This window comes from Alosa alosa, chromosome 11 (genome assembly GCF_017589495.1).
Source record: "Alosa alosa isolate M-15738 ecotype Scorff River chromosome 11, AALO_Geno_1.1, whole genome shotgun sequence".
NCBI classification, from domain to species: Eukaryota; Metazoa; Chordata; class Actinopteri; order Clupeiformes; family Clupeidae; genus Alosa; species Alosa alosa.
In genome coordinates, this window is record NC_063199.1 from 27,240,974 (window position 1) to 27,255,956 (window position 14,983).

Genomic DNA, 14,983 nt, shown 5'->3' on the forward strand with positions numbered 1-14,983 from the left:
CGAGGCTTCCACACACAGTTCCATTACAAACATCCCAGGCAGGCAGGGAGGGAGGGAGGGAGGGAGGAGGGAGCAGTAACTGACTCATCATGGGGAATCTGCCCTCACCACACGGCCCTTTAGGAGACATGTGTGACTTGGACTTAACAGACTGGTCAGCATAGCAGTCACAAACATGTGCTACCTCTACACACAAACACATGCCAGCCTTTATCCCATAGCCATCTAAAAACAGCATTTACAACATGTGCCATCACTTACGACACAAGTACAGACATTGAGGTTTTGCCAACACACTACCTCTTATGAATACACTGATCATAATCAAGACTGCCAACTTTGTTTCATGTTGATTCCATAATCTGACAAAAGTTTAAACAGTGTCATTTTGTTTTTCAACATGAGCAATTGGACACTGATACTATTATGTTTTACGTAAAAGGTCCTCATAAAGAGGGAGTGTCAAATTATGCAACGAAGGGTTCACATGAAGAGCCATGCAACCATGAATCCATCAAAAACTCTCCAAACATATGTCAGTGATGTCTACAAAGCCAATTTCCATTCATGCAGAAGTTTTGAGTTTCATCTGCACCAGATAAGAATTGACATCAGATAAAAATCAGTGACGGCATGGCCCGAGAGTGTCCGAACAAAGCACGTTTAGGGTCAAGGAATTGTCCGTCTTTGGCGTGGCACCACAATTAGGGCATCTGGCAGCACTGCTTGCTTCTCTGGCTCGTAGTCTTACAGTGACTTAAGAGAAACTAGCCTTGCAGGAAAGGAAAAAGAAACATGTCGCACCAGCATACCAACACACACAGCTAAAGCCTGGCCATCACGAGAGATAAAATCTTAACCGATGTTCAATATGTCAGAGACTCCATAAACTCTGGCCAGTTGGAAACCCAATACACATACGGATATTCCCCGGCGGAAGAACTGCACTTTGTACTCGAATATGGATTATTTCCCTTTTATTTAATTCTCCCTCATTAGTAATGTCCCGGGGTAACACCAATCATATCCAATGAGGAATGTTGCCATGCCAACTGCACCACCAAAACAGCTCTAAACTGAACGCCTTTTAAGATTCTGTCAGCTGCTCAATCCCTGGGATTTTCAGCTGCTGAATAGAGGCTCTCCATCTTTGGGAAAAATGCTGGCTTGTAAACGGGAAAAACAATCATTTCCTCAGCTGTGATTACTCACATAAAAAAAAAAACGCAAAAAAAAGGGAAAGAGAGGAGGGGGGAAAACGATGAGGGGAAAATGATGTTCCCAGGAAGAGCTGTGGTGTGTCACCTCCTCTCGGTCAGGAGGAGGTGCCGGGGGATGAGGCGCACCAACCACCAGCATTCAACTCCAGCCCGCCCCCAAACCTCTGGGATACGCCCACACAGCCTCGCCTCTCCTCCGAGGTCTCTTTACATTAAATCATCACGGTTACTGCTACTATCATCTTTTCTTTTTTGTGCTTCACATTTGCTTCAAATTCCGCATGTCTGTTGCGTGTCAGTTGCGTGTCAGTTGCGTGGGGGCTGCGTGGAGTTTTCTATGGCTTACCAGAAGCGTGTCTGATGCGGCGCTGCGGCGGCCTCTCTGCCAATTAAAATGTCTCTTTTTCTCACATCATTTTTTTTTCTTCACTGTTTTGAATGGAAACGCTTCCAACACGCAGGCGTGAGTCCTATTCCTAGCATGCGCGCCTTTTCGGCACGGCTCGAGCCGCATCGGAGACGTGCGCATCACGCAGGCGGTGTGCAACGTCTAACCTGTTAACATGGGAGCCAAAATAAAAACGGACACGCCACGCAGCTAACACGCTCACGCCACACACCCGGTGTGAACCGGGCATTAGGCTGTTTGAATCCCATGCATGAAAGGTCTACCCGCAGCCAGGCAGGCAGGCAAGCGCACCAACTACCAGCATTCATCACGCCTGGTTCCCATTTGCATTATCCCCGTCTATTCCTGCATGACGTTTGGACATGAGGAAGAGCAGAGAGACAGTGCAGTGCACTTATCAATGTTAAAATGCCATCCATCCTTTTGTGGACCTCCTACCACATCAGTCAATAATGTGCAATGAATAATTCACAGCTGTGTGTTTGCCAACTTGCCTCCTGTTAAACATGCAGACAAGGGATAGGGTATATATATCTTATGAGATGTGTTTTATGATGTTAGTGCAGCCAGTGGTGGTGGTGGTGGTGGTGTGTGTGTGTGTGTGTGTGTGTGTGTGTGTGTGTGTGTGTGTGTGTGTAGATAGCCACAGTGGATCTAATAGACCGCCATGAAACAAGAAGAGTTTCTCATCGCAATATGAACTGGAAGAAGAAATTAGATAATGTGCTGACTGCACAAACATCCTTTTATATACCCATTCATTACATATAAGTAAGTATAAGTATATATACTCTTTTGATCCCGTGAGGGAAATTTGGTCTCTGCATTTATCCCAATCTGTAAATTAGTGAAACACACTCAGCACACAGTGAACATACAGTGAGGTGAAGCACACACTAATCCCGGCGCAGTGAGCTGCCTGCAACAACAGCGGCGCTCGGGGAGCAGTGAGGGGTTGGGTGCCTTGCTCAAGGGCACTTCAGCCGTGCCTACTGGTCGGGGTTCGAACCGGCAACCCTCCGGTTAACCAGTAGGCCACAGCTGCCTACATCTACAAAGTAAAAACTACTTTGGTTTGTCTGCAAGGACCCTCTCCACAGTAGCATAGAAGTGTAATGACTAATGTTAAACCTAGTCAGTCAGTATAGTGGCGATTTACTTTGACCTAACGAGACGAAGTTAAATTCTGGCTCCTGCCTACCCATAATCTACACACACATGGTAGAGGTTTTTTTCTTTCAGAGGTGGGACACCAAATAGGCTTAGGAAGAAAGAGAGAGAAAGAGAGAGAGTGAAACATCAAAACGTAAACCACAGGCACACCCAATGACAGGAGGTGTGTGTGTGTGTGTGTGTGTGTGTGACTGAATTAGAACCTGACTATTCATTGTGATAAGGGGAAGGAGGGCCCCCCTTGGTGAATGATGGTGAGGTCAGCAGGCGTTGTCCAGTAGGCAGAAAGAGAGACGTGGCACCACACCTCACACATTCCCTATTCACACTCACACACAATTCACACACACACAAACAAACAAACACACACGGGCGCATACTCACCCCGTGTGGTGAGAGGGTTTTGACACAGGGCTTAGTGGCCATTGTGAGTAAACAAACCCCTGGGACAGCAACACATCTCTTTCTCTCGCATACGTACACACGTGTATACACAGACACACACGCACATGCACACAGCCTCACACTGCAGAACCTGAAAGTGATACAAAGAGAAAAGAAAAGGCAAGGCAACAAGCAGGCACACACACACACACACACACACACACACTTATCAGTAAAAGCCCAAGTATAAAGGCAAGCTTAAATAGACGCAGGAGCCTCATTCCACATCTCAGAAGTCACAGTTATCTTAGTCAAATATGGCAGCTTGTCTAGAAAAATCCTGAGCATTTTATCTCAAAGGTTAATGACTACACAGACGTTGGGGGTGGAACTGTGTAAACGGGACACCCACAAGTCTGCGTCCTTGAGAAAGGTCAACGTGATATTTCAGACAGACCTCTCAAGCAACACAAGGGCCAGTTCCTGAGAATGCAGCTAAGTGAGAACCACTTCATGAGGTCCTTACATCATGACCAGTAATCTCCCTAATAATGAAGCCTGTCAGTCAATCATCCTTATCAGAACCATATGACAGACGCGGACATGATTAATGTTGCTAGAGAAAGGAAATGTGACACCCTGTGTAGCAGCTTATTAGCTATTCATGTTACATTCCATTTCAATGTTTAAGAACACACTTACATAGTTTCAGAATATGACTGAAGTAAATGTGCTTGTGCATGTGTGTATGTGTGGGTGTGTGTGTGTGTCCTGTGCATTGTGTGTAGAGTATTGAAGAGCGGCTGCGGGAGTATTATGCCTAGTGAGTGCATAGTGATTTCTAGTGATTGAAACATGCTTGAAAAATACTAGTTTAAATGGCCACTGACAAACCTGTGTAGAACTTGTGTACCCGACATGTCTCTCGGACATACTTAAAAAAAAAAAAAACACATACAATGTATCTACTGCAGTGCAGATTGATGCATCTGTGGTATCGCACATATAAAACTACACAATTTCACAACTTAAACTAAAACTGCATCCATGTTACTTCAGAGCTGTGGCATCAAGGGCCATTTCCCATCTTAATGGGTCTTCCCAGAAGAGCAAGACTCTGCATGGCTCTGTGCTGGTGTGATTCCAGTCACCCGTGAAATAGCCATCATTAGAACCCTTTTTAAAGGCCCAAAGTCCATGTGGGAGGGGGTGGGGGAAGGAGGGGGGTCTGATAAAGTTCTAGCCAACCTAGTCCGGCCCACCCTGAATCACCAGGCTAGGCCCACACAGCGCAACCTGTACTCCGAGGTCTATTTATATTAAATCACTGTTATTTCTACTATTTTTTTTAACGCCTTGCTTCAAATTGTATTAGCCTGCTTGTTAGACTGCTTGAATCCCATGCAAGGAAGGTCTACCCCCAGACAGACAGAAGAAAAAGAAAAGAAAGAAAGAAAGAAAGAAAGAAAGAAAGAAAGAAAGAAAGAGAGAGAGAGTGAGTGAGAGAAAGAGAGAAAGAAAGGAAAACAGGACTGATAACACGGCCTCTGAGGGCTGAGTGTTGACATTTCTCTCGCTCCTGTTACAAAGCCGAGATGCTGCGGCCGATAAGGCAGGAGGCGCTCCAGTCAGGCGGTTCAGCCCGGCTGATTTCCCCCTACAGCTTCCTTTTAACTGCCCCCGGCTGATTTCCCCCTCCAGCTCCCTTTTAACTGCCCTCCCTCTTATCTCTTTCTCACCCCGCAGTCTGCCGTGCCGTGCTGACCAACCAGCCTGCTCGTCTGAAGGGCCGCTCCGGCTCTCTGCCAACGCGGGCAGCGATTTTTCAGCCATGGCTAAGCATGACGTGAAGAAATCTGACAAGTCTAATCATGCAGATAAGTCATAATAATTTAAAAAATAATAAAAAGATAAAACAAAAGATTGAACTCAATTAGAAATGCAAGGAGGGATGCGTCATACACAGGGCCTTCTGAGAACAGAACAGCGGAGGTGGACTCCTCTTGACCAGGGACAATTCTGTAAGGAATACCAATACAAATCATGTGGCTGACCCAACAAGACTGACTGGCTTGACCACAATGGCAATACAATGGAAAAGAAAAACAACAAGACAGAGGATCAGGTCAACACAGCACACTGCTCACACGACCGTTCCCCAGATAGAAGACCGCTCATGGTGAAGCAGCAGCTCCCACTGTTTAAAAAACCATCTAGTCACTCTGACCCGAGTCAGCACACACACACACCAATTTAGCATATGCACAAAGGGACACATACAGACACAAATACAAATGTACAATAGGTCGAACAGGGTGGCAAAAATACCCACACAGAGACCCACACAGACTCACACACACAGAGAGAGAAGCAAGAGAGGCAGAGAGAGAGAGAGAGAGAGAGAGAGAGAGAGAGAGAGAGAGAGAGAGAGAGAGAGAGAGAGAGAGAGAGAGAGAGAGAGAGAGAGAGAGAGAGAGAGAGAGAGACACACACACACACACACAGAGAGCGAGAGAGACAGACAGACTGGGCTAGACAACAATGCTGGTGCAGCCACAGTCTGGCCCAGTGAGGCGTGAGCAGCTGTTGGAGGAACTGTCCCAGACAGATGAGCATTAAAATGCAGATGTGAGTGCTGGGCGCTTAGAGTGCGGCCTCGCACTGGCCCAACAGGCTCCTCCTCTGGGGTTACTTGCTGTCAGAGCACTCCACTGGCTTTCCCCTCGCAGCTGCAGCTCCAGGCCTAGTGCACATATACACACACACACACACACACACACACACACACACCCATACTCACACACAGACACCCATACTCACACACACACACACACACACACATACATACACACACACACACCACCACACACACCACACACGCAGGGTCAGGCAACACTGGGCCAGGCATATGGAAACCCACAGATCTCAGCAACAGCTCTACCCTGACCCCAAAAACACCTGCAGAGGGTCAGAAAACACTGCCTAGCACATATTCACACACACACACACACACACAGATGGATACACACAGAAAGAGTCACATTTAGCAGTTGTGTGTGTGTGTGTGTGTGTGTGTGTGTGTGTGTGTGTGTGTAGGTCTGTGGGTGAGAGTAGCACCGGCCAGACCACACAGCCATTCCGCAGGGGGCTAAATGTGGGGAGGTGTGGTCAAGCCTGATAAAAGGTGTGATGTCTGAGGGAGGGGGGAGGGGAGTGTCAGCTGACGACTGACAAGGCAGGTGTGTGTCAAAAAAGAGGGCCTCTGACACGTGCTGCGCGCGCGCGCACACACACACGCACACGCACACACACACAAACACACACACAGTCAGGGAGTGAGCGCCGTTGAGACTCCATAGTCCAACACAGCCCTATTCCTATCAGTGAGCTATGAGTCAGGAGTGAGTCATTTCTAAGAGGGTGCCAGTGCCACTAGGTGTGACACTCCACTCCGCCAGCCACCAGAGGTGTGTTCAAACGAGCAAACAAAGGCGAAGCGCTCAGCGTTCTTTCGTTTGCCTTAAGTTCACTGCAACTGTTTGCAAACACTAACAGCTTGAGGAGGTAGTTCATGGTGAACATACATGGATGTTGGACTAAGGGATACTATTCAAATCAAAGCTATTTGGAATATTTATGCAAAAGTGTTCATTTTTGAGAAGTTCAAAGAAACCCTGTCTGCTTCGAACATTTGCTTTTGTTTGCCGAATTTGAATGCACCTTAGTGGTGATGCTGCTGCTAGTCCTGCTGCTGCTGTCACATACGTTCCTAATCTACACCCGCCACTGTCCTGGGAGCTGTTGTGAGGGACAGGGTCCACTTATCTCAAGCTGAAACAGAGCACGAGTGACTGCAAAGCCCCAAAGACTTTGCATTCCACCAGAGGAATCCACTGACGCAAATGTATTATTTTATAATTACATGTCTACTGATCTTAAACATATTTACAGTTCTGCTCTTTTGCAAGCAGAGAAGCCTGTCCACCACGAGACTGTGAGTGGGGAAAAATAGTCATATTTCAGCACCAATGGCAGACACAGATCCAGCTCAGGGCTCAAGTATTCATGTGGTCTCCCACAGCCTTGAGGGGGGAACCAGAAAACAGACAGAATAGGAGGAGAGGAGGGGGAGAAAAAAAAAGAAAAACAACTCGAGAGCTCGCGTGGTTTTAGCTCTAGCGAGCGATCTCACGGTCACAGCAAAAGCAGCATGTGAGGCAGAGCCTGTTGACATGACCGACACAGACGCCGTTTCCAGCACGCACAGAACATGCACGGCACAGAAGGGTCCGAGGCGTTCGCATTGTTCACATTCCAAGACCAGGCATGTGTACGTACTCTGCACTGACGCTGAAAGCAGCTGTGACCTACTGGTTAGCACTTCGGACCTGTAACCGGAGGGTTGCCGGTTTGAACCCCGACCAGTAGGCACGGCTGAAGTGCCCTTGAGCAAGGCACCTAACCCCTCACTGCTCCCCCGAAGCCGCTGTTGATGCAGGCAGCTCACTGCGCCGGGATTAGTGTGTGCTTCACCTCACTGTGTGTACACTGTGTGCTGTGTGTGTTTCACTAATTCACGGATTGGGATAAATGCTGTAGCTCTACGTCCCTGAGCCAGTTCTGGGGAGGCACGGCTCTGATAAGGGTTGAACTGTGTGCCTATACTTCGTCAAGTAATATACTGGGCCAATAGACCTACGTGAAAACAGCGGCTCTGAGTTAATGCTGTAACTGTGTGTCCATAAAGTACCATATGTGCTACATTTGGTACTTTAGTTAGCAGTATTATTTAATGGTGTGACAGGGCTGTTTGGTGCCTGAACAAATTCTGCTGCAACTACGTGCCCGTGTTGAACAACTACTGAACACTGACCGTGTGTCTGTGTGGTGTTCGTGTGTTATTCTTGAGCTACAAGTCTGTGCAACATAACCGTGCATGGCTCAGCAACAGGACTGTGCTACGTGGTTGAAATGCATGCCTGTGGTTGATGGCTGTAAAGCACCAAACCAAATACTAAAGGCTGTAAACTGTGCAGTGGGGGCTTTGCTTACTAAGCAAAAATGCTTAAGCACGTGAATATATATATACACCTGTGTCGGTGTGTCTCACTGCTCACTGTGTGTGTGTGTGTGTGTGTGAGAGAGAGAGCAAGCGTGTGTGTGTATGTGTGTGTGTGTGTGTGTGTGTGTGTGTGAGAGAGAGAGAGAGCAAGCGTGTGTGTGTGTCTGTGTGTGTGTGCCTGTGTGTGTGTGTGCTTTGTGCTGTGTCTCCTGAGGAGCCCTGAATCAAGCATGACTAGTCGCTAGGGGAGACAAACCGGCGATGGAAAACCACTTCTCCTGTCGGCACGCGGCACAAAACCGGAAAAGCTGGAATGTATGGAATTGTGACCGTGCTCACAAACTGCAAGCGGGAGGGAAGCAAGAAAAGAGAAAGCACAGGCATATTAAAACAGAAGAGAAATGGGGGGGGGGGACAAGAAAGAAAGAAAGAAAGAAAGAAAGAAAGAAAGAAAGAAAGAAAGAAAGAAAAGAAGGAAAAAGTGAAGACAAAAGATAAGCTGTGAGGCAGAGAGACGGAGAGAAAGTCCACTCTTCCAACTGTACAGATAGTCCTTTGAGCACTACTAGGAAAACAGCATGTGCTCGGAGTCCTTTCCACTAAATCATCTCCTAATAAAGCATGTGGAACAATCCCAGGGTGCGCTTGTGTGTTGATGTCTGTGCGCCTGTCTGCGTGTGCATGTGTGTGTGTGTGTGTGTGTGTGTGTGTGTGTTGATGTCTGTGTGCCTGTCTGCGTGTGCATGTGTGTGTGTGTGTGTGTGTCTGTACTTCCTTTCTGGTTCCAAGGCAATTCACATCGACTTCAACACAGAGACAAACAAGGAGGTGCTCCTGGTGATGAGATCATACCCATGTGATGTCAACATCACAAAAAGTCTTTATCTCCATCTAGACTGAAGGTACAATGCTGCATGACTAAAAATCATGCTGGACTGCAGATCATATCTCTGACCACTGTTACTTGCTGTGACTCTCACATGAATCAGTGGAGTCAGCTGCAGCGGAAGACCGAGGGGTCATGCTCCACTGCTACACCCCAACAGGGCCTGGCCAGAACTCCCTAAATGGGTGTTCATTAGTACTTTCACCATCCGCCTTTAGAGGATACTTCAGCCTACAGCAGCTCGGAGGAGGTCAACTGAGGAAGCTTGCTGGGGGGAGGGGAGGGAGACGACCAATGCAACTACATGTTTGACTACAAGAGAGTGAGACCGAATCAGGATCGCTTTCCTTGTTCAGACAACACAAACAAAGATTTACAACTCCCTGCTGATCGCATACAGAAGGACAAACAAATGCACATACCAGTGCTTCCATCTGTGGTGCACAGCAGAGCACATCCCAGCCTGTTGAAAGCATTGGCCATGTGTTGCTCTTTATAAACAACCATCCCAAGGCTAAGTAGCACATCTAAAACTATCACAATAGCAGACCCGTGCCACAAACAATTGTACCGACACAGGGGTTGAATACCCATACAACTATAAGCCTACCAAAGATTTCAACAAGCATCCATCAATAAGACCTATTGTTATACATTTGTATTGGTTTGATGTGGTTTTGTTGAATGACTGCACATAATAATGCTGTGTGAATATGTAATATAAGGGTTCCTTCAAACAAGTGAAATAGACTTACTATACCAAAACAATTCCAATGAGATTAGTCATACTCTTCGGTTCTGCCAAATGGCACCCGACATTTTGACACAACAGAGTTATGCTTCACAGGCACCCGGCACAAATGTATGACAAATAGCACAAGGCTTATTAGGGCCGAGTAGAAGGGCCATGTTAGAGCATACTTCATCCCAAGCTGACAGTCTATGCATAGCCTAAGCCTACCCACATATAATGACAGTTAACTCTGTGCAGTTGCTCCGAGCCTTGCAAAGTTCAGCAGTTGCTCTATTAACTCCAAAATAATAGCCACCTCGCTCTCCTGGCTGACTATACGAAATGATACCGGGGGTGGGGCATGTAGGCCTGGCACGCACGCTCATCTGGGGAAAAAGTTTGGAATTGATCGCATGGGAAATTTGGAAACAGTTTCACGGTGGATCAACTTGTGCTGCGCATAAACCCTAGCAACGACAGTTGAACGACGGGGTTTCCAATTTATTTGCCAAAAATGAAATGACCAAAGCCTTGTTTTGAGATTAACTGTGATGGCAAATTACAAAGGAATATCATTATTTCGTGACGCCCTTTTCCAGAAATTAACGCAACGAATGCAAGAAAATCTATTCAACAACAGATGGTTTTTATAACAACAAAGTCATCGCCGTGAGCTCAATGAGCTCTCTTACCTCGTACTCTTGGTGTCTACAGCGTGTACTGCTCTTTAAGAAGCATACCCCTCTCCAACTAATGGAAGTTAGAGAGGACACCCGCGCATTGTGGTTTTCTCTAGAAGTTTTTGCCGATTTCTATCCAATCGTCGTCTCGAGTGTTTCAAAGAAATCTCCACAGAGCTTAAAGATTTTTGTGTAGCTTGTCCTGTTTCAGTTGCCCGGTGTGGACGACGATCGGTGCGCTAGCTCACTTGGTTCTCTACAACGAACTTCTGCTCTCGTTCGCCTCGCGGAGCACGCCTTACGGGGCGGGCCATAGGCTTACATCGGCATCGGGAACACCTCCGGCGGACTGGCCACATCAAATGTCACTCCAGCCACCTTCCAAGCATCCAGTAGATTTTAACTTAAGAATTTCAAATAATGTAATGTAAATATCCTGTAAGAAATGTAAACTACGAAATGAAAACAGTAATTAACACATTTTTTATTCCATACCCTGAAATCATTATAATATTATTCTCACTCGCGCGCACGTACAAACACACACACACACACAAACACACACAGAGAGAGAGACAGAGAGAGAGGTTAAGGAGAGGCCACTGGAATTTGAATGTGCCTGAACAGAAAGTAAAGTGTAGAGTCTGCTGCAGAGTACAGGTGTTAAATGTGAATATTGCAATTAAATGTCTCCCTCTAGTGTTTCTCTCATTTTGTACGTGACAGGACAACATCATGTTAGGATAGTGTAAATCAATTTATTTTGGATTTATGTCATTTATATCAATGTCTGGCAATAGTTTCTGCATAATGATGATAGGAGTCAAAAGTAAAAGCCACAAATTATTGAAACAAACTAGATGTACCGTAGAGCGGTACAAAATATGACCGCCGCCCAGTCCTGCACAGTCTCTCCGCAAAAATGAATGACACATGTCAATTTGTCTCCATCCCCTACTCCATTCCCTACTCTTGCAACTTTTGTGTATACGTAAATTAGTGTACATTTGCTTTTGTGTATGTGTGCTTCTCTGTGTGTGCGTTTTCGCTTGTGAGTGTGGGGGTAATGGAGTGTGTGTGTATGTGTATGTGTGTGTGTGTGTGTGTGTGTGTGTGTGTGTGTGTGTGTGTGTGTGTGTGTGTACCTGTGTGTGTGTGCATGTATCTTTATGTGTGTTAACGTGTGTGTGTTTGTGTGTGTGTGTGTGCCTTCATGTGTGTGCATGTATGTATTTTATGTGTGTGTTTGAATGTGTTAGTGACTATTTCCTGGGGAGCATGCCCCAGAGTGTAGCACTAGTTGGCTGGAAGCTCTAGCTGTTGGCAGGGATGGGCAAAAATACATCAAAATGTATTTTAAAATGAAATATCAAATACCCTAATTTTAAGTGAATCAAAATAAACTACAAATTGCATTAGCCACACCATGTATCACAATAAAATATTGTTTAAAAGGAGCATGATATTACTTTTCAAACCTTCCATATCTGTCATGTTAATCTATTCCTTCATCAGTAGCCTACACTGACTCTGTTGATAAAGTACAGTGTTTGAAAGCAGCAACTTTTCTCTGCATACGAGACATGCCAAAACCTGTAAAAAGTCAACAGATCAACTATGCTGACCTGCCGGTTACATCTCATGGTCTAAATACTGTATCTGAGATGCATTTAAAAATGTGTTTTGTGTTTATGTCCATTTTGATCCAATTTGACCACTGCTATGTTGCCCAAAAACTTCTACCAGTCCACCCAAATGTAGTACGGTAGAACCGGCCCTGCCTCCTGCCCAATAGCACTAGTTTCAGGACACTCATGTGAAATGTGGCATAGAAGTCTGGCCAGAGGGAGTAAGGTATCCACAGTCTGACGAGCAGAATTATGATTGTCTACTGAGTCCAACTTCACAGGAAGTGGAAGCAATGTGGAAGTAATCCCATTTCAGTTAGGGCAGATGGTACTGACTGTAAATAGTATCATACAGTCGACACTTACAGGGCTAACTTGCAAGACTATGGATGGATGGCTATACTGATAGGAATGAAACTATAAGGCTCTCAAAAGGCCTTGTGATGATGGAGAATAGTGGCCTGACGTTATCATACTCAAATTCCAGTCAGAATATGAGTCTGATACTGCTCCATTGGGATGTAATTATGGGGCGTGTTTCAACCAATACAGGGTAGGCCAGTCAATCTAGCCCCCCCCCCAAAAAAATAAAAAGATTTGCAACAGAAATGACTCATAGTTTTTATTGGTCCTAATACCCTCCTGTATCATATACTAAAAGTCTACCACCGTAGATGGAGTGGAACATATTTTTTTTAGATTAAAGGCCAAAGTTGTGCCCAACACTCATAGCAAAGAAAAAATGTATTAGAAGTTTTTGAGATTTTATGTTTATATATGTGAATCAGGCATTTATTCATAAAATGTACTGTAATTTGCATATTACAGAACACACAATCTGAAAATTTGATGTAGCCTGGTGCATTCATGGCACCTGGGAATGACAAGGACCGCCCCCTTGATTACTTTGTTTTTCCCACAGCGAGTGTTCATGTGCTTTGTCGTCGGAATGTGTGACAAACACGGATGCCACAACAAAGGTTAAAACATACGCTCACTAATCCTAAATAAACAACTGTATTTGCTTAAAATATAGTGTAAGACGCGTGTGAAAGAAAGATATGCAGCTTTCAAGTCACAAAAAAACGGCAGATTTCCAAGTTCACATTTAAACTGTTGGACATGAAAGGACACATTGACTACAAACGAACTACAATGTGACGACAAAAGTGATAACGAGCCCCTAACTGGGCAACTCTGTTAGCAATATCTAGCTCCAGTTACCGACCTCTGACTCACACATTACGTGACGTGAATGATGCGGAATGATGACGTTTTCACTAGGAAAAAGGTTTCTCCGATGCCCATGAACGCTAGGATAGTGTGCTCAAATGACGTGATAGATGAGGCGCTGTTGCTCACCTGTCCATCATCGTAAAGCCCGATTTGATTGGTCCGAACAGCTCTAGTTCAACCATAGTTGCTCCACAACGGAGCAATGCCAGACCGAACTTCCCAATCTCAAATGTTGTGGACGGCCTAAGTTCATCTGGCACCCAGGCTAGGAGAATAGCATATTTAGTGCTTAGATAGATCCCCAGGGGAAATTCAAGAAATGTTAAAAGTTCTTAAATGTTGAGAAATGTATAATCATTTTCAATTAGGGGTTAAACATAACTGACTAGTCTGAAACTGCTGTCAAGACCATCTTTCTCTCTAAGGTTGGCTTACTGATATTCTTTTGAGAGTGGCTGAATCTCAACATCCCCCATAAGGTCTAAGCCCTGAGCCCTCAAAGACCTAACTGACATCCTTTGATACGTGATTGAGTTTGAGTGGCTGTGAGGGTTCAAATGGCTAATAACAGCAATGGGAAAGCACCTGTGTTAGACTAACAATGACACGTGTTACAATCCGTTTTATGGCAGCTGTTTACTGATGTTTTTTAAGCTTCCAACCTCCCTTTGGGTAACCCTGTGTTTAATATCACAATGATATGAATTGTTGTTAATTCCCTTGGGTAAAGTCAGCATGAATGCTGACCCAGGGAAAGGGCACAGAAAGGGCATGACTGAGCCTTCATACACTTCACAATTTCACAGGGGACAGCCCTGAGGCCCAGTGAAGTTAGCGGGAACACACATCAAAGTCTGTTAGTCCATGAGGGGGACACTGAGATCAGCCAGTCTGGAATGGAAAGGAAGAGAGCTGGTCTGTAACTGTAACACTACATACAGCAGAGGGCAGTATTGGTCTTAAAACTACTGATTTCCCTTTAGCTCTGAACGCACACACACACCAACATGGGTTTGCTCATTTGAAAATATTCATACCATATGTTGATCTTGGAGTATTTATTTTTCATTTCAATTTCTGTATGTGTGAATTAATTGGGGAAAATATGAATGTATGTATAATAGAACGTATGCATATGTATGAGTATATGTATGTGTGTGTTGGGGTGTCTGACATTTGTCAAATGTGTGTGTGTGTGTGTGTGTGTGTGTGTGTGTGTGTGTGTGCATGTGATGTTATATGTGTGGTGTGGGTCTATGCAGTAGTAATGTCTGACAGAGGTTGTTCTCAGCCTTGAATTATGTCACATCAATATCTCTAAATAATTTACATCTCTCTGCAGAGCCTCAGGAGTTTCAGCACACACAGACACACACACACACACACACACACACACACACACATGCACACACACACACACAAACCACTAACCTCAGCCCACGCATGCATCGCCTGTATGAGGATTCTTTCTCTCAATGTTTTTTTTGTTTGTTGCCAAAGACATCCCTCATCACCAGAAGGGCTGCTATTGAATGTTCATAACTCCTCAAACTGATGCCGCTCATTCTGTAA